The 20,339-nt window shown below is 40.8% G+C and overlaps 1 long non-coding RNA gene across 2 annotated transcripts in view; it reads right to left on the minus strand.

Annotated features, from left to right (window-relative positions):
* LOC116216428 (uncharacterized) overlaps positions 1 to 15,051 on the minus strand; it is a 60,378-nt gene extending 45,327 nt beyond the window's left edge. For both annotated transcript variants that reach the window (XR_014882317.1, XR_004159147.2), the window contains exons 1-2: positions 14,881 to 15,051; positions 8,844 to 8,929 (exon numbers count right to left, since the gene is read on the minus strand). This is a non-coding gene — a long non-coding RNA (uncharacterized LOC116216428). The remainder of the gene's footprint in view (positions 1 to 8,843; positions 8,930 to 14,880) is intronic.
* Positions 15,052 to 20,339: the final 5,288 nt, after the last annotated feature.

The raw sequence follows: 20,339 nt of genomic DNA on the forward strand, positions 1-20,339 counted from the left end.
GCCTCTATTGTCTACACATAACTGATGAGTCATGGATTGACTTGAGGCAGCAGTGCCGTTGCCAAGAGTTCTGCAGTCTTAGGAGGAGCCTTTGAGACTCTTTGCCAAGAAGAGGGTAGTCATGGTCAACAGAGGGGATTCATCCAGTGATAAAGCAGTCATCTAGCAAGCCTAGTCTTTGGAAGCCTCAAAGTTTAATTGCGCTTGAATGGAGTCGACGTTTGTTTAACCAAGTTCTAGAAAAGGAAAGTCCTGGAAAGATTAGGGCAGATATATCTGGATCTCAGAAAAGGAGGTTAGGGGAAGGATGGACAGAAATGAGCTACGCTCTGTGCAACATACTCTTTCCCAAGGATGGGCTGGAACCCAAGATTCTGGTCGTTCCTCTGCTTTTCAGGAAATATCAGTGAAACCCACAAGAAAAACTTATGTTTGATTCTCCTTGGATGCAGATCTGTGCCTCAGTCCCTGCTATACAACACACTAAGTCATATCTCTGTTCACTCTAACCAAAGCTTACCATTATGCACAGGGAAAATGTACACAGAAATGCCTATTGACTTAACGAGCATTACTGACTTTGAAGCCAACTGCACAAAAGCAAGGAAGTTGCTGCTCAAACTCACACTCTTCCTTGCATGGATGGATTGTGATAGGACCTTTAGCTGCTTCATTGAAAATATTTTCCTTCTTCAGGCACAAGTCATTCAGACACAGTTATTTGGTGGCCCTAAAAAGAATCATCAGACTTACTCAGCAAACAGCTATCTTTTATATTTTTTTCCTCTCTGCACAATGTATCGTTAGGTTTGGTAATTTCCACGTGATTAAGATGCAAAATGACGAATAGTTTTTTGGCAGCCTTACTTGCAAGTGGTTTGATCCAATGGGGGCTACAGGGAAAAAGCTCCGGTGTCTACTTCTGGCTCTGAACATTTAAAAGGTGAGATATCTCCAGAATATGTTATTACACTCACTCAATCCACTCCTGCACATGAAAGAGGTCATTCCCAATTTACAGAGGGGAACAGAAACACAGGGAATAGGTCAACATTGACCAAACTGTGTTTGTAGGTGCTACCTTGTACAAAGAATCCAGCAAGGAAAAAATGAAAATACCTCATTAAAGACTATCTCTTTGTTAATGCACATACACAATGTTTGATGAAGACTTCTCAAAACTCAATGTGTCAACCTATAAGTCTCTTCAAAATAAATAGCACAGATCAGGAAGGCATGTTTTCTGGAATGATACAAGACAGAGACAGCAGCTCGCAAAAAAATTTTGTTTTCTGCAGCCTCAAAAGAACTCATCTATGAACTCCTTCATTAAAAGTGACTGGGAATATAAATTAAGCATTTTCACAGCCTATTTTTTTCTTGTTCTTGAAGAATATTTTAGAAAATATGTGCATTTTCCTCATTTTCAGCCTCAGCTTGGCTGAAAAATTCAATTTTTTTTTCCTCACCACATGGACTTTTCTGCTATGGAGCACAAACAGAATCCATCCAACAAAGCATCTAAATGCATACTTAACTTCAGCGGATCTGCTCACACATTTACAATTTATGGTACTTATATTTATTTCATGGATGGAATAGTCAAAGGAGCTGATGGATTGACCATGTCAATACGCTATATAATAATTCAGTGGCCAAATACAATGCTATTAAGTGAATGAAGCAGTCACGAAATATCTCTTTGCCATGCCTCACAAGAACAGAAGAACAAAATCTGTGTGCAAGCGCTTTCAGCACTCACTTGATGTGACTGTTCAGTGCACAGATGCTCTTGAGCTCATCATAGTTAACCAGTACACACTAGACTGCATATCCAGCTGTTAACCACCACTTTGACTTTGTGTGCAACATTATCTATAAAAGAATATGTTTAGAGTGTTGGAGATTATTATCAATTAACTTAGAACACCAACCAAAACATAGGAAAATTCAATTTCTGATCCTGTGCCTCAGTTTCTTCATTTGAGAGAATGGAGATGACAATTCCATCTGCCTCCAGCTGTTTTCAGAAAGATGTTAGTAGGAATTTTTTTCTTTTACAGACTGCTTCCTGCCAAATGCTAGATTTTTATCTGAAAAGATTTGGCCATTATACCTATTCCAAAGATCTAGGGGAAATGGTGGGAAAAGTGTATTTTTTTTGTTACATTTTGTTTTTGTTTGAGTCATACCCAAATTTTCCAAAAATGCTTTTGGAAAGAGAACAGCATTGGACTAAGTCCAGCCAAAAAGGCTAAAGTTTATGAAAATAATAAATAACTAAAACTGGGACTTTTGAATGGAAATGTTTAGATAAACTAAATATTAGTGCTTCAACACACAGGTGCTTCACTGAATTTTTGAGTCAGAAGTATAGAAGACAGGAAATGAGTGGGAGAAAAAAATCCCCATTTTTTTTTCTCCTGGTATATATATTTAAATGGAAACAGGAAGAAAATAAAAGTAGATGTCATGTACAGTACATGATAGTGATAGAGTTGGCTTAGACCACTGACACATCCTTGTGCTTTCAGTGACTCATCTATAGAGGTCAATGTGAATTAAAATTGAAAGTGGAAAAGTTTTGTACAATTTATACCAAATGTTGCAAAAACTAAGACTCCAAAGTCAACAGATCAGTTAAGTTCAAATAAGCATGAGTCTGTGTCCCATTTAAGGCAATGGCATTTAACATCATACTTCAGTACATTAGTACATATTAGTGTCATAAAAAGGTACCTTCCACAATTGTGTAATAAGGGTAAATTAAAAAAAGAAGGGAAAAAAGAATAAAATTCTCTCTGGCACTGCTGTTTGGTGTCAGCCTGGCACTCCACACAAGCTCAGGAGCTGCATGGACAAAGCAGATCATGATTCTATACCTCAGTCACTAATAAACACCAGCTTACCCCCAGTAATGCAAGAAAGATAAGTAATAATGTTACAGCAGTTGTCTTTCAGTTCAGTCCATGCAGTTAGGACCATGTAGCATTATTAGCTCAACTTGTTCTTTACAGGATTTGGAAGCAATTCTCACCTGTCTATACTGAAACCACGCATTTCTCATGACTCATCTCTTCGGTTTCCATAGTGATAATCTCTACAGAAATTGACACTTTTTGTGAATCATTCTCATCACCTTTGGTAACAAACTCCAGGCTTTTCCTAGTGATCTTCAAGCTGGACCCTAGAGTACCCTCTGCTCCTTTTGCACAGACTTCAGAAAAAACAAAGTCTGACTCACAAAATATGAGATCAAAATCTGCTCTTACCATTAACATTGTCAATGGTCTAAAACAAGAATAACTGTCCTTCCAGAAATGTCTGAAGGCCTTTGAACCTGAGGCCAAAATGGCAGAGTTGAAAGTCTGGCAGGATATATGCACCCATGCATAACTGAGGAGTAGAGGTAAAAGCTCTGGCAGCCACCAGGCATTCTCCTGGGCTCCAAGAGCCATGACTTGCTGATGAGTTAACAGCTGGCACATGGGCCCAATTAATACACTTCAGACTTGGAATAATTTTTCTAGCTCTACAATGAGGTTTTCTTTCCCCTCTTTTTCTTTTTTTCTTTTTTTGTCCTTAACAGATTTCTGGTAACACTTTTTAACATTTAGAATACAGTTTTTCTGAAGTAGAGATAGCTGTTTCTGTTAGTTACTAAATTGTTGATGACTTGACTGAGAATGCAGTTCATAGCTTGAGAGACGTGAATGTGGAGCATTGAGGTCACTTGTCCTTCCTGAACATGGACGAGAAGAAATCAAGAGAAGGCAAACATCGCAGGAGGAAAAGTGGCATCGTACTGAGAATAAGCTGTCTTGAGAGAGAAAGAGAAAAAAAGAGTAAAATGAGGAAATTTTGATCTAGTAAACTAAGTTAGTGAGGCCCAGAAAAGGGAAAATTTGAATCTCAGGCCAGTACTGGCATACGTTCATCTAATGCTTATACTGCAGAACATCACACGTGAAAGTTGTGATTTTTTGAAGCTTCTTAAGTGATGTGCATGCACATTCCTGGACTTTTATTTAGAGCTGAATGTCTGAATTTCCCTCAGTAGAGCTGAAAATCCTGCTCAAAGTACTCCTCTACCCGACAGGCTGAGCAGCTCATGATGTAGTGTAATGCTACATATATTTAGTCAGTGAGAGAGAGGAACATCAGAAACAGTACATTTGTGGGTTTTGTTTTTTCCTTCTGAATTTCATAAAAATACAAATTCTTCTCTCACCTCAAATACTGTACTTGCCAGTCCAACTTTAGGCAATCAGAAGGTAAACACACAGAAGATATATACACAGAACAGGCATATGTTTTCATCCTATTTGCTATTTCTTTCTGATTGAGTAGACCAAAATGCATGCATATATCTGAATTGACCATTTGTGGTTGTGCACACACTACCCAGGAGAAGGAAGAAGCTACCAGCTCTTGTGGATGAATAACAGCATGCTCTTTTCCCTATCATCTTCAAGATTTTACAAGGTCCAATCCTGTTCCATCTCATTTTTCTTCCAAGAGATATAGCTCAGCAGGGGGCTACTGCTTTCCCATCAGCTTTTATACATTTACAAAACATAAATTAGTTCAGACCACGTTAATGTACAGTTCTGCTAGATCCATTACAAAAGCTGGAATTCCTTCCAAGCCAAGCAGTAGTGCTTTATTTCAGATTACTTTAAATCATAACTGGCCTTTTCTGCCTTTTGACTAATGGGATGTGATACAGGAGATGACCTTTGATTGGGCATGGTTAGATCTTTGGTTTGACTTCTGCTGTTGTTGGCTCTGTTTGCAGTGAGAACCAACATCGCTGCTAGCTTCTGTAGAAAAAGGCTCTCCTCTGGTGATTTTGTGGGTTGTTCACACTGCAGAGCAAAAAGGTGAGACTGTGCAAAAGGGTATGGCTTCAGGTGGTAAAAGTGGAACAAGTAGCTCTCAGAGAACAGGAAATAAAGCTGATACACAAGAAAGATTCAAACTCAACAATGTGAACACTTGATTTTCAGCTGTGCCTGATTTCCATCTTCCAGAAGTTTCCAGACTTCTGCTGACATCATTTGGTGATAAAGGTGCTCAAAATCTCTAGAAACTGCAGTTTTTCAATTTTCTTCTCCAGTTTGATTTGCAAGTCCAAAACTACCCTGTAAAACCACACTGTCTGTAGTTAGAGACAGAGGTCTTAGCTGTTCCTTAGAGTTCCATACCACTTAAACTCTGGCTTCCCTACTGCCATAAGTCTCACTGTCCAAAGCTCTAGCATAAACAAAGTATGGAAAACAGCTGTTTAACTACCTCTGGCAGGCCACTTTGCTAGACAGCTGCCAACTTTGATGTTTTCCAAAACTGGTATTGGGTATGTTAGGTCTTTTTAGAGGCATTTACTTTGCAGTGGCTATATTTTCACATACAGAGAGATAAGGTACCCAATTTTTTGGGAGGTAAATCCCCTTCTATTTGCTTTCTCACTGCTTTTTAAGGTACAATGTACAAAAGAGCTCTCCAGTTTCACAACATGACCTACCAAGGACCCAATGCTGTGAAACCAAATGCAAGAAAAGGATCTGGAGTGAAAGTTCACAATGAAAAACAAACAAATGATAATAAAACACACACACACACACTCAGTATGGGGGAAAAAAAAAAAAAGAAAAAAAAAAAAAGAAAAAAAGAAAAAAAAAGCAGGTGGTTCTGTAAAACCAGTCTGTAATTTTCACGTTGGCAAGTAGTTTCCACTTTTTCAGTTTACTGTGAAGGATCAGGTATCATTTCTCAGACATACATGAGTAGGTGGAACCCAGTGCCCTGAAGAAACTCTGGTTCAAGTAAACGCCTTGTGTTCTTCCTACCTAATCTCTGAAGCCATTTCAGTTGACTTTTAGCTTTTGTTCCTGCTACTAAAATCAGTGCTAATTTTCCTGTCTAGAAGTAGCCACATTTCAGTGACAGGTGATGTGAGCTCTGCAAATACAGAGCCAAATTCCACTGCAACATAAGAGCATATACTTACAATAAAAATGGATTTGTGCACTGTGACACAAAGGGGGTTGCTCTATGGCTCTATGAGACAGGCATAAAATCATCTTTATCATCTACTACCATTAATTAATGCTATAGAAAACTGCTCGTTAATGGAATACTAAACAACCAGGTTTGAAGACTGAAGTACCATACCTGCAGCGTCAGCAGCCCTGGCTTGGAGCTGCACTTCTATGAAGTGTGGCCTCAAAATCCTGTGTGTATGTATGTGCAGTGACCCAAATAGAAAAGGAATTTTTGACATGTAAACAACTATTTGTCTTCTACACTCTTGAACATAGACCCATTATCTTATCGTTCATTAGCAGACTACTGAATTCACTCAATTGGTAATAGTTTCTGGAAGCTGTTTGGCAAGCAGATATGGAAATTACTAACTCACAGCTGGGTAAGAAAAAATGGCAAACATGCATGTTGTGCTTGCTCTCTTCCTTCACCCCTTCCCTCCCCCCTGCACTCTCTTCCTTGGACACTGTAGATTTATGGCCTCACAGTATTCACAGATGATGTTTTCATAGTCACTAATGAGGTCCCAGCAGTTTTTTAACAATAACAGGACATTACTACTCCTAAGATATATTATGTGATTTCCCCATTTTTCTCCATTTCGGCTGAATACTCAGAAGTGTGCTAGCTGAAAAATCTCCTGTTTTATTATTATTATGATTGATGGTCTGGTCATGTGATATAAATGACTGCTGAACTGTAACTTTCAAATTGTGAATTTGTATACAACCTTAGAATATAATCTTTTAACACATTGTTCATGGGTTTGTACATACAAATGCCAAAACAATTTTTGGCTGTTTTTGTTTCTAGAGACAAAAGGGCAAGACAGCAGAGATCACTTTTCAGTACTCTTGTGCATTCATTTTTCCTCCCTACAAGAATCTGTCTTCAGCCCATCATAGTTGGCAGTGTACCCTGAAAATATTTAATGGTAATAACTGAAAATAATTGTTTAGAAGCCTATGACCTTTCAATGTTTATTCCTCGATTCAGGAAAGCATTTAAGCCTTTATTTTATTTTATTTTACACCTGTATTCAAGTTACACTAACTTTGAGATAAGGTAGATTTTGAAGGCTTTCTTCTACTTGAACGTAAGTTCTTATACATAAACTCTTAGATAACAGACAAGTAAGTTTTATTTAGGATAGTCAGGAGCATGCTGCTTTCTTACCTCAGATCTAGAAGTTTTTATCATTTGCTTGCTATCATTTACAGCTATCATTTGATGTTTACAAGCTCTTACAGAAGTCATTTAATATAGAAGAATTTCATATGCTAGTGTGTTCATTTAACAAAGCAGAATTAAGGAGATCAACTTCTTGCTCACCTAGACCTCTGAAGTACCGACTTCCTATCTTCTCTTTTGCCTATGAACTAAAATCCTTGCTTTAAAGAGCGATATTGAAGTCTCTTCTGCTAGTTAAATACTTGCAATGAAGACTGCTCATTGAAACCATCCAAAGTCCCTCCCATTCCAACATCTACACACTTCTAGCCTTGAATGAATGAATATTCACTGACTTCATGCAGATGGAACTACACACATACCTAACATTAACCATGTGTGTTGTCTCTTACAGGTTTAGGAACAAAGAAGCTCTTTGGTGAGAATGAGTAAAGCTATGGTCAGGAAAAACCCTGGAGCTGATATTAGATCACACACCTTACTTAAGAACTTCCAAGTCCCCTAGGTCTGTGTGCAGACTTGCTATGCTCTTTACAGGGTATGTAAAACAGAAAACAAAATCCACACCCAGAGGAATCAACAGTTTTGCCAACAGGGTCCATGCAAACAGAATCCCTCTTCGAGGGACATGCATTGAATTTTGGGTTTGTTCATGAAAGGAAGGTTGTTTTTTTAAATTATTCTACCTGGACTACGTAGATCTCCCTTTCTCTCTTTCCTGTGTAAATGAGTTGACACGAAGGGCAGAAGGCATAATATGTGAAAGAGGCTGCGGGAAAGAAGACAAACTCCTCCAATTTGGGCCCAACAAACAAGGATTTATTGGGTCTAATTTCCATTTCTTCTGATATCAAGTGGATTTTTCCAGGAGTTTTTGTGAATTGAAAATATTTTGTGCTTTATATATATATAATTTTTGTTCCTGACAGATACAGGGATAACAAGCTGTAGTTTTTGTTTAGCAAACATTGATGCTGAGTTTGTAGCGAGGTGCTCATTGTCAGGAACTTTCTTCTGTTCAAGTTAGATTTGGTGATAGTTTGTTAGATTTTAATGCTGCAATTTGTAAGCATGGACACCAGTTCTGTGCTCCTTTTTAACTGAAATTGCCAGATCTAGCCAACACATGGTTCCAATTTTGCCCCACCTCAAATTCTTATGATGTAAATTTTCATGGAAAAGTGTCATTTTGAAAACCAAAAAGCTCTATCAAGCAACTTAACATTTCATCAGCAGATACATTTGCAGCTATTATCAGCAACTTGCTCTTGGCAACATGCCAGTGCACTCTCCCAACAGTGGATTTTTGCCCCTTGTTAGCTGTTAGAGCTGTAATATTTTCCTTGAAAATTACTTGCAAGACTCTTATCCCCAAGTCCTTCATATCTCCATCTTTCTTTGAAATGCTTAGGCCATTTCCAACCACTGAAAAAGAGCCAGTCCTTTAGTGCAGATGACTGAAGACTTGGAAAGGGAGAGGAAAGTCACGGAACCACAGAGGAAAATGAAAATGTTCTTTTCTTTTTTTTCTTGGAATAATTATGTCTCCATCTGAGTTCTTCTGGTTTCCCTGGCTATTATATTCTTACAGCTCTCGGTTATCTTACCTGCCTGACAGTGCTGAAACAAACACCAGACAGACCAAGGTTTCCATTCCCATTTTGCAATTGCTTTTCTTTTCCTTGAGACTTAACTGCAAAAAAGAGAAACAGGACATTAGTCATGATCGAAATTAAGAAAATATCAAGTTGTCCCATGAGTGACAGAATTAGTGAGCCTGGCCTCCCACAAGACTGTCCTCATTCCTCTGCCTATTACATCAAAAACTTGTTCATATTCCCTGTAGTGCCAGATCAGAAACAGACAGCATTTACTGTGGCCAGCTGATGGTAATGCATGTGGCGAATGACCAGTTGGCTGCAACCAAAGAAAATAGATAATGGCTAAATAGAAAATGCTTTTCCTTTGGGTGTCTGGGGTGGGAGCAGGGAGACTCTTCCCCGTCCAGCCACCAGTTTTCTTGAAGTCTGTGATTTCCTACACCTCTTCTAATTTCTTAGGAATTGTTTAATGGAATTCAAAGTGATTTATATTGGGAAAAATCAGCAAATACTGTGATCACAAAATCATTGTCTCTGTACAAATCCATCCAAAAAATAGGGGATACTGCTCTTTGTGCATCAGGTGGCCCTGTCCATTGCAGGGATTTGGGGGCTGTCTTTGCTCCTGGGAGAGGCAGAGACTTCTAGATCCTGCTGACATCTCTGACCCAAGGAGATGATGCTACTGACTTTTCCAAAACTGCTTATTACACAGGGACCAGGGTTCCTCTGGTTGTGAGCTTTCCAGAGAGAAGTAGCAATATGCTGATGCTTTAAACAAGAAGTGGCAGTGTGGCAGTCATCCCTCAGAGCATCTGATTTGGAGCAAAAAAACCCAAAGTGCCAGGAAAAGCAAGGCAAGACAAAAACATGGATCCATTTCCTTGCCCTTTTTATAGATGTGTCGTGTCTCCATCTTCTCTCTCTCTGTCTCTCTCAAAAAAAAAAAAAAAAGGTCCAACTTTCTATGCTTAAGCTTAGGGAAGGGCTCTGAAGGACTACAGGACTACTTTGGGAGACAGGATGAACTGTGGTGGTCTGAGCACTTGGCAGAGTATCTTGTAAGAAGAGAACAGGTTCCTGAGATGGTTTGTTGGAAATAAGACTCTCCAGCATACACAAGTAGAGCCTTCACCAGCAAAGAGGAAACAGCAGCCCTCTTTGCTGAACTGCTTGTTAAGGTACTGCTGCTGAGGCATGATGGCAGGTAAGTGCTTTGCTGTTGTAATTGCACAATAGATTAAGACAGTTTTCTGAATAGTTAGTAAAAAATACTAGCCAGTCAGAGGTGAGGTGGCTACGGTTCTGGAAGCCCATCCTTGCTTCTATTCTCTTTCCCAGCTTCCAGCTCCTACCAGCCTTGCCCAGGGGCAGAGGACTGACAGCAGCTCCTGGTTTGCTGGGTCTGCAAAATAGTACCTAAAATGTGCTGCCTTGGGCCAGGTGCCCAGGGCTGGTGCTGGCAGCAGGCTTGGCTGGTCCAGGTGGATCCCATCATTCTTGGGGTCCCTTCTGAGCAGATCCCAGCAGTGGGCTGGGGGGCAGGCTTGACAGAGAAACGTTTTCATACAGCACCACTTGCTTGCTGCTTGGAGGGCCATGGCTCCATCTGACTGTTGGGGAAAGTGAAGCCAATAAAGAAAGACTGGGTTCCCAGAATGTGCTTTAGACTTAAATGCCCTGATTTGGAAAAGCATGAAGGCATCAGCTCTTCCCATTGACTCTGGTTGGCAGTATAGGCCCTTCATACATCAGATCACTTATTTAGAGCCCTAAATTTAGAACCTGAACTCTCAGCAAGACAGGAAATATCAGCCATGGGTTTGCCACTGCTATGTGCACAGCAAAAGTATATAGCCCTGCCTCCAGCTGCTTTTCAAGCAATTTGTCCTTTATTTTGTTTTTTTTCAGGCAATTTTAATCCACTCAGGGAATTTGTTATCCTCCACTGATAACATGAGGTGCCTATAATACAATTTCTGTTGTCAACTACCATCTCTACTATTAAGCACCCTGATGTTCTAAAAAGCATTCTAAAGGAAACGATATTTTTCAATTCATAAGTATGTTTTTATCTTCAGAGCACAACCTCGTTCTGCTGAAAGCTAGAAAAGCCATTTCAATTTTAGATTTAGAGGACAGGAAAAGCCCAGCCACAGACACAAAGATTCACTGAACCATGTTTTTGCTATTACAAGGTCAATCTGTCTCCACAGTTCTTGCTTTTGTTTTAACTGGAACAGAAGAAAAAAGATTAATAAGATTAAAAAGGAAGAAAAATTTTCTCAGCTCATTTCCATTTTCCCTTTAGTTCATGGTAGTGATGGAGAACAAGTCAGTGAACTTGTTCTTACCAACACAGGAATACTCAGTACGATAAAGTACTACCCAAGGTAAAATCTTTCATTTCAACCACACAATTATTTTCTAGTTACGTCCAGCTTAAAAGAAAAGGCGAGAATGACTTGGCTTAGTCTGAAGTACTGAATGTGGATTGACAATTTGCAGCTTCAGGGACCTCCTCTCTTCCCACGCACAAATTCATGAATATAAGGATAATATGATAAATATATCTGTGGGTCATTTGAAATTCCAGATAATTTACTGCTAGTAGATTTCTAGTTGGAGAGTTTCTTTCCCCAGCCGATTCAATATGTGCTGTTACCTAAAATCAAAATCAGCCCCGTACAAAGCTGCTGAAAGCTTTATGTGCTCTGAGAACACACCACACCTAAACGCAGTCGGACATTGTTTCCTTGCTGTAAGAGAGATTGCAGAGGGTTACAAATAATAGTTCAGTTGCCCAGTGTATTTTTAATGGATTAGTAAAGTTAACAAACGGTATCTTACTTCTGGCTTGTTCTGATGTAATGCAATTCTTTCAAAAGCATACTAGATGTTCCAGTTTAATGACCCTTCCTCTTTTCAGGGAACAAATATACACGTCCCTGTTACTCAGTCCTTCACAGCAACCTTTTAAAAAATATCTGGGGACTGGACAGCATTTGCCCTAACTGAGTTAGAAACAGTTGAGTTCAACTGCACTTTGCAATGAGGAATTGTGACAGCCAGGGGACAGCTTTCAGCAAGCTGAATTTAGTGGAGAGGATGTCAGGACACCTTCCCCAGGCAAAGCACTGGCCTGCTAAGAACTACCACTTCTCTCCGGGTGGTCTCAGCTTTTCACTGACATCTGATGAGTTTCTGGCAAGAGCTGCTGGTGTCTGTGTGGGTTACACCCAGACATCATGATCCTAACAGGGCAGGGAGTGGGAATACCTTTTGTATTTATTTATTTAATTATTTTCTTTTAATTGTGAGTTTCTTCCATTTGAGCAGCCACTTCAAGATCCTGCTTCTGGTTGGAAGGGTGGGGTGAATGATTTCCTCTTCCTCCTCCCTTCCCTTCCCCGCTCTGGGCTCTGTTGCACACATCACTTGGCGGGGAAAGGCAAAGGGGAAGGGTGGTTCTAATGCCAAGAGTTTGGAAAGGACTGTGAGGATATTTAACCTGATTCCTGTTTCAGGAACAAAGTGCAAGGCAAGGAAAAAAAGGATGAAAAAATCTCAAGCCCTGGTCCCAGGAGAGTACAGAGTATGGATGACACACCACAGCAACTACTCTCCTAAAATGGCTGATTCCCCATATCAGGAAAAGAAAACAAAACAAACAAGTGTCATCTCCCACCTCCCTGCCCCCCGAACACACAGGAGTTGAAGATAATTTCAAAAGATTAAACAATCCAATTAAAGACCTTGTAAGATCTATGCAGTCAGACCATCATGTTAAAGCTTCTCTCTTTAAATTTCTCTCTCATTGAATTGACCCACTGAGATGCTGCAGCCTCAAAAATGTCCAGTGAATAGCAGACACCCAAGAACCTGTGAAACACCTCAGCAACAACAGTACCTCCCCTTCCCATCTTCTGTCCCATGAAGTGTAGGGCCTACCCCCATCTAGGAGCTGCTCCATGAAGTCTGAGGCCTATCAAGACCCTGCCAAGGCCCTCCCAGCTCCACTGCCCAGCTGTGTTGACCAGGCCAGCCCCCTGGGTGTAGGCAGCTTTATTTTGGTGGTATTTCACCGGCACTTTTCAAACCAGTCAGAAAAGTTACCCTCATAACCACCAGACCATAAAGGACCGGAGCTGAGATATGAATGCTGTGGTTCACACTTCACAGTATGAAGCATTTTGAAAGCTAAGGATAGCAAGACCACCCTTATGAGGAGGAGGAAGCCATAGGAGAAACCTGGAGTATCTCTCCCGAGGATGGGCTGAGGGAGCTGAGCTTGTTCAGAATGCAGAAGGCTTCGGGGAGACATCAGTGTGTCCTTCCTAAACAGAGTATATAAACAGGAGGGAGACCAAGTTTTTGCATGGTCTAATTATGATGGGACAAGGGGGGATGGCTTTATACTAAAAGAGGAGAGATTTAAATGAGATGGAGGAAAATTTTTACTCAGAGGACAGTGAGTGGCACAGCTGCCCCGAGAAGCTGTGGGTGCCCCATCCCTGGAGGTGCCCAAGGCCAGGTTGGATGGGGCCCTCGGCAGCCTAAGCTGGTGCAGGCAGCTCTGACCATGGCATGGGGCTGGAGTTGGGTGGGCTTTAAGGTCTCTTCCAACCTAAGCCATTCTGTGAATCTATGACTCTTCTTTTTTTTTTTTCTTTCAGCTAGTATGAATGAAACTTAGAAACTAGCTACTTATGTATGTACCTATACTAGTTGTATGAAGGCGGTGGGAAAACTGACAGAATATCACTGCCCCATTTCATTGGTAGCTTAGATGGTGTCTTCCCTCCACAGTCAAATGAAAATAGTTTTGTCTTAGCCCTAAATCACAGCTCCTTGTTCTTTTTCAGACCAGCCTCTTCCCATCTGATGCAATCACAGCAAGGCTTACTGACTGCTGCAGTTAACACAGCCAAAAGTGTGCTGTTTTCAACCTCCCAGCTCCAAACCTCCACACTTCCCAACATATCCTACCGGGAACCCCACCAACCCCTACGCACCCCGGGGCCCAGGTGATGTGGTCACACCTGACACAAGAAACAAGGAAGATAGCTTGAGGCTATCTTCGGCTCACTCCACATTACTCACACAGCCCTTGAGGCTGGCACGGCACAGCAGAAATGTGGTTTGCTGCCTGTGTCCCACTGCTGTATGCTGGCGGCAGGTCATGCCAAGGGGAAATCTGCTCTCTTGGAGACGCCAGCACAGCCTGCTCTCTTTCAGAGCGCGATGGAAAAGGCCCTTCTTTGTTCAGTGTTTTTACTAAGTGTAAAAGTGTAAAACCCTTGATGGCTTGCCATCTGGATGGAAATTGCTCCCCTGTCAGGGGCAGACAGGTAAAAAGCAGAGCATGTGAGTGAAACCCTTTCTGCTTTGCTCCAAGTTTTGGTGTGGAAAGCATTCGGTCTCTGGGGTGATCGCTGCCATATTTATATATAATAATAGTAAATACTATTGGAAGAACAACAATAACCTGACAAGCATCAGCACCAAGCAGTGCTCTGAGGCTGAAGTGAGTCCCAACCCTAAGAAAGAGGAGGCTGGGAAAGGCACCGCATGCTAGGTGCAGGTAGAGGTTGGAAATGTACGTTTCCAGCAGGAACAAAACGGAGCATGTGTAGGAGGAGACTGGGTGGGGAGCAGGACAGCGAGGTGGTGCAGGAGAGCTTGCAGGGAGGAGGGCAGGCAGAACAGGAGGGCGTAAGATACAGCAAAGGGCTTTTGTGAGATTTCTGGCAGATGCTTGAGCAGGTGGAATGCGGAGCATGTTTACACAGTTCGTATTTCAATATACTAAGAAAACACGCAGAGTCAGGCTCTAAGCTGTTATTAAGCTCCCCCCCTCCTGCCCAACCACTTCTTTAAAATCTGCCTTCAGATCTCGAATGGAACTGCTCTCTGCTGGACTGATGGCGCTGGGGCAGTGACTGTGCCACCAGCTGAGAAAACAAATTTGAGAAAGAGAGTGTGCGCTCAGGTTAACAAGCCTTGGGCAAGCAGGCTCCCCCTCCCTGTTCCCTGTTCTCACCTCCAGTTCCCCAGAGCCCCTGGAAATAGTGTGCGTTGGTAGGAGAAGCCGTCAGGCATCGAATGGCGGCCGAGCTTCAGAGCAGCGAGCGGGAAGGAGAGGGGAGATTTACAACGTTCCAGTTTTGACTTTTTGCATAATGAAAACCAGAGGTCTAATAAAATACAGCAGCAGTGACACTGTAGTGGGAGGGGGGAAAGGAAAACAAACTTTTAGGATAAAATAAACATTGTGCACTCAAGTAAGGAGTCTATCTCTATTCCCATCTATGGATACAGACATAAACACATTCTCCTCCGCTAATTCAAACTAAGGAGATTAAATCCAGGTAAACTGAATACAAGATAGGTAGGAACGTTTCCCATTAGCAAATCAGCTCTCAGCAATCTGCTCCAGAAAGGAATTTGTCCAGAGGTCTATACGTGTGGCTCTGAGGTGTTGCTACTCACCAATATTCAGAAAGGAACCAAGGATATATAATTTTAAAAGTTCTGGGTTTGTTCAGAATGATGAAAAAAGAGAGAATATTGCATTTACATTTGTATTATTTTTAAGGATAATTTTTTCTTCATGGTATTGGAGCAGAGGAATACTTCTGAATGCCTCAGTGGGCTGCTTTACATGCTGTGGGATGAGAATCACATTGTGCAATAGCTTCAATCATGGATAGACATAGTGCTTCTCATCTTTAAAACAATGCAGAAACATAATGATCAGGATATATTGATCAGTTACAGGAGCTGATGAATCTATGAGGCACGCATGGCAGCGTGCATCCCCCAGAGCTCCTGTGTAACACATTTCCTTCAGAATACAGAATTGGAATTCCTCCATGGTGGAAAGAAAGAGGCTATGGGATGCATTTTTTGCTCCTTCCAGTTGCTCAGGGAAGTTCAGCATCTGAGCTTAATTCACACATTGATTTCATCTTCTGTTGATGATCCTGGGAAAATCATTCAACTTCTTCGACTTCTCCAGTTACTCATCCATATAACAGATATTTTTATTTTGGTTAGAAAGCTTGAGTTTCTATTTGCAGTTTTTACAGGAAAAGTAGTATAAAGGGAAAACAATTGTCTAAATAGCAGTAGCAGCAAGTCATATTTACAATTCACAAAGGGCTCCTTTGAAACGTATTTGTTAATTCTATACTATTTACTTGGGCTTGAGAATGGCACATCCTTTGACCACATAGTTGCCATATTATTAGTGATATGTTCACTAATAAAATCACTGTGTCCCAGTGACAGTGAAATACAGCATTTGCAATCCAGCAACCGCATCCTGCATCCTGTTCAAGACCACAGGCAGACAGGCTTGCCAAGCACCTGCTCTTGTATCACGTTTAGCTAATGCAAACAGCTGAAAAGCACTACTGCTGACTTTGGGTGTCCCAATATAATCTCCCAAATAAGTTTTATTACGCATTCATTGTGGCTTAATAAGTTCTAACCAGCATGTTGAAGAAGATGTACTGCACTCTGCCTAATTCAGATCATGCTTTGGAAGGCCCTTATTGGTGCTCCTTGACACCCCAGTAAGGCAAGACTTGATGGTCTGTATCTACAAAGTCTATTGAGGAATCTATGAAGTGAGCTTTGGGCAGCCCGCTCTGAGAACAGCTTCGATTCTTTTTCCCATTCCACAACAACAAATCCAACAGCACCCTCCGCTGTCTGCTGGAGGGAACGAGAAGTCTGCCCGGTAATTTCCTCCGACAGGATGATAAAAGCCAGCCAGCAGAGCTCATTCTAATTACAACAGATTATCCAGCTGTTTGAAGAACACAAATTAATACAGATGATTGTAAGTAAGTGATTGGAATGCGGCCATTTTTTTGGTGAAAATAAAAAGGAATGACACTTCAAAAAAATGCAACTGACTTTGGAGTAAAATTAAAGATGAAATCATAATTAGTCTACTGTGTATGTTCTGCTATGATATCCTTCCAAAGAATGTAAAATTCTTTACGGTTAGTGTTTTTCCCTTATGCTGTTATTTGAAGATACTTTTTCAGACTCAAGAAAATACAAGTCAGATGTTCTTTCTCACAATAAACCTCAGCCATTTTAAGTCAGAATGGCTTATAGCCAGAGCACCATACACATATATGAGTCATGGCCCCTTTCAGTTGCAAACACAGGACACTAAACATGACCACCAGCTACTATTTCTAGCTTAGAGGGCCTTTCTGGAACAACAGTGGCAGGAACATTTGAAGAAAATCTCTGTAAATTTAGATAGGTTTACTCTTTTTTTTCTTTCTTTCTATACTGTCCAGTTTTTTCACTCTTTTATTTCATTTGTTTGTTTCTCCTCCTTAAAACATCCATGACTATTTGCCATTAGCATTCACAGGTGTAAGCTAATAACAGTCACCTGGTAAGCAGGGAGCTAGGAGACAAAAGCCTGCTCTCTTTTTCAGTGGGAAGAAAAGAGCAGGAGGGAGACAGGCAATCAACATGGCTGGAAAATGAAGAAAATGATGGAGACAGAGGATACACTGAGGACAAAGACAGGTCTCTCCTCCAGCTCTGTGGACAGAGTCTCTTATCATCTCCTGTGAGAGCTGGGTGCTCTGCTTTTGGCAGTGATTTGTGCTACTCTGCATCCATACACCCCAAAGTCTTGTGTCATGCATGTTGCAAGCACACAGTACCTTCTGTCTGTGTGGCCAAGGAGTGGGAGCATAACACATACACAAAGAAGGTCTGCCAAAATGAAATCAGAAGTTTCCTGATTTTCAGCACAGAGCAACAGTTCCTATCAAGGTAGACACATCTCACTGAGGAGACTTCCCAGTATCTGCAGGAAAATGCAGGGAAATGTCTCTGTATTACCACCGTTGAACAACTGATATAGTGGTGCCCATGCCATTTACCTTCATGAAGTCATGCTTGGTCTTTGCTGCATCTGACAGTGTACTGGAGCACACTACTGAAATATCAGCTCCTAAGGCAGCCCAGCTATCTCTTTAGCTGTAGCAGTGTATGGCTCTGTTATTGCTTTGTGTCAGACCCTTCAGATGAGAAAGGAACTCTGAGCTTATGGCTCTGTGGTGACACAGCCAGGTTGTTGCTGATAACAAGTAGGAACATGGCATCTCTGCATCAAACCATACTGTTCCATATTTCCTTTGGGGATTGTCGCTTAAATGTTTATCATTTTCCTTGTTTGTAATTAGAACTGGAATTATCCAAGGGAGTCCTATTCCCATGGAAAGCAGGGTTGGGAGTACAGTTCCCCTAATCTCCTTCTAAAACTGTCAGCAAAAAATTAAGTTTCTCATTTAATATTCTGGAAGCTTTAGCAAAAACATACAAAGTGAATCCAAAACTTACTTCCTGCCATACAAAACTCAAAATATGGACCCACGAAAAGCCCAGACTCAGCCTGAATGCTCAAAATGCCATTGCACAAAGCTCTGGCAAGACTTTATCCAGAATAATGTGTATAGCTCAGGTCACTCACATTCAAGAATGAATTTATTCAGCCTGAGACAGCTGTGGAAGACTTCAAGTTAGTGGAAAGAAAAGCTGTTCTTTCTGGATGACACCAAAAGAGCTTGTCTTGTTTAGTCTAGCAAAAAGAAGGTTGAATTGTGTTCACTTTTTACAAATCCATCAAGGCAGAAGACACCAGGAGAGCTGAAGAGTTATTTAAGCTAAAGAGTGATGCTGTCAGAAGAACGAACAGTAAAAGACCGGCCCTAAGCACATTCCCACTGGAAACTATGACAGGTTTTCTAGAAGAAAGGGCAGCAAATTTCTGGTAAAACTTTAGTAGTAGTTGAAATGTGAAGCATGACCAGTTTATGAGAGGGATTATGTGATATAATTGCCTGTATTAACAGGGGACTGAGTCAGAGATGACTGCTCAGGAGGTCCTTTCCAGCCTGAGTCCCTCAGCTGGATGGTGATTTGTATGCCTGCCTCCTTGAGTTCCCACACTCAGCTCTTCTGAAGGGGCATGGTTTCAAGAAAGTGCGGAGCCTTTCTGAGTATTTTGCCTGGGTCATCCTTAAAAAAAAACATGCAGGGAAAAAAAAATATATCAATGCCATGACTTACAACCACCTTATTTTTCACAAATAATTTAAAAAAAAAAAAACAACAAAAAACCAACCCTTTTCTTTAGAATTTTTCTTTGATTACAGACTTAGAGATTGGCTTGAAAGGGAATTACCTTATACAACGTTATGTAGATGATATACTGTTGACAGAAATGTGCTCATGCCCTTTGGGATGGAGAGGCCATGAAACACTCCATTACCTTGAGGAATTTGAGTCATTCAACTAGATGAAGTGAGAGCACTTACTGCATAACTAAATCAGTAGATCATAGCAGTTTATATCAAGCCTCTGTTTCCTCTGGTCTACAATACCTGAAACCCGAAAGAAGACAGCAAGTTGTGTAAATATTAAAACTTGTGAGTGTATCATTGTGACACAAATTACACAAGAGATCTTGGCAGCAGAAATTCAGTCGGCGTTCCACTAGCATCTGCTGCCCTATGCTTACTAATATTTTTTCATCTTTAGAGCAGCTACAAAACAGTTTCATAAAACTGTGTACACACAAAACTAGTGCCAAACCACCTCATTATTCTGACTTTTCTAAGGTTCACTGTGCAGCTTCTATCAATAACTTCAATTACTAAATGATGGGATCCATTTGGGGGCAGTGTTGAAGAAAGGCACAGCTGTGTTTCAGTTTTGAAACACAATGCCTGTATGATGAAATAACAATTTGTAGCAAGGCAAGAAAGCAGAAAGAATGCACTCACTATTTAGACATTAGGCATTTAGACATTATGGTGATGAAGACTGCATTTATGCAAAAACATATATACAGTGTCTGAGCATATGTGTCACTTTCATGAGAACAAAGACCATCACTCATGTAACCTATGTAAAGGCTGGTATGAAAGTCACAGAACAGGAGCTATGTAACAAAAGTCTAGAAGCTGAGGCTAGCATTGCACAAAAATCACAATTTCTTTATTCATTTGTACTATAAAACCAAGGCTATTTACAATTGCTGAAGAAATGTCAACTAATTGTGGTTCTCATCCTTATACCAGCAAATGCAAATTGTTGGACACACAGCAATGTGACAGTCTTATTTTATAGTCAAGTCAGAGCTTAACTCTACAAGCTAATCATATGAAAGGGAAAAGTACACAAAGGGTTAAAGTGCACAAGGAACTCCACTTCTTTCAGACAGCTTTTTAGGCATTGCAGTTCCTGATTGTTTTATGTCTACACTGAGGTCAGCCTAGGGTGGACAAGTATTCAGCACTGTTTTACCAGAATGCCTGAGCTAGATGAAGAACTTCAAACATGGTATTTCTATACATTGAACTCCTACACGTGAAATTTAGAGAGAGAACATGGCAACAGAGGTCACCAGCTGATAGAATGATACTTTACATTCTTGCAAAAGCCAATGATTTTGAC

The sequence above is a fragment of the Meleagris gallopavo genome, chromosome 3 (assembly GCF_905368555.1).
Source record: "Meleagris gallopavo chromosome 3, MGAL_WU_HG_1.1, whole genome shotgun sequence".
In the NCBI taxonomy this organism is placed as follows: domain Eukaryota; kingdom Metazoa; phylum Chordata; class Aves; order Galliformes; family Phasianidae; genus Meleagris; species Meleagris gallopavo.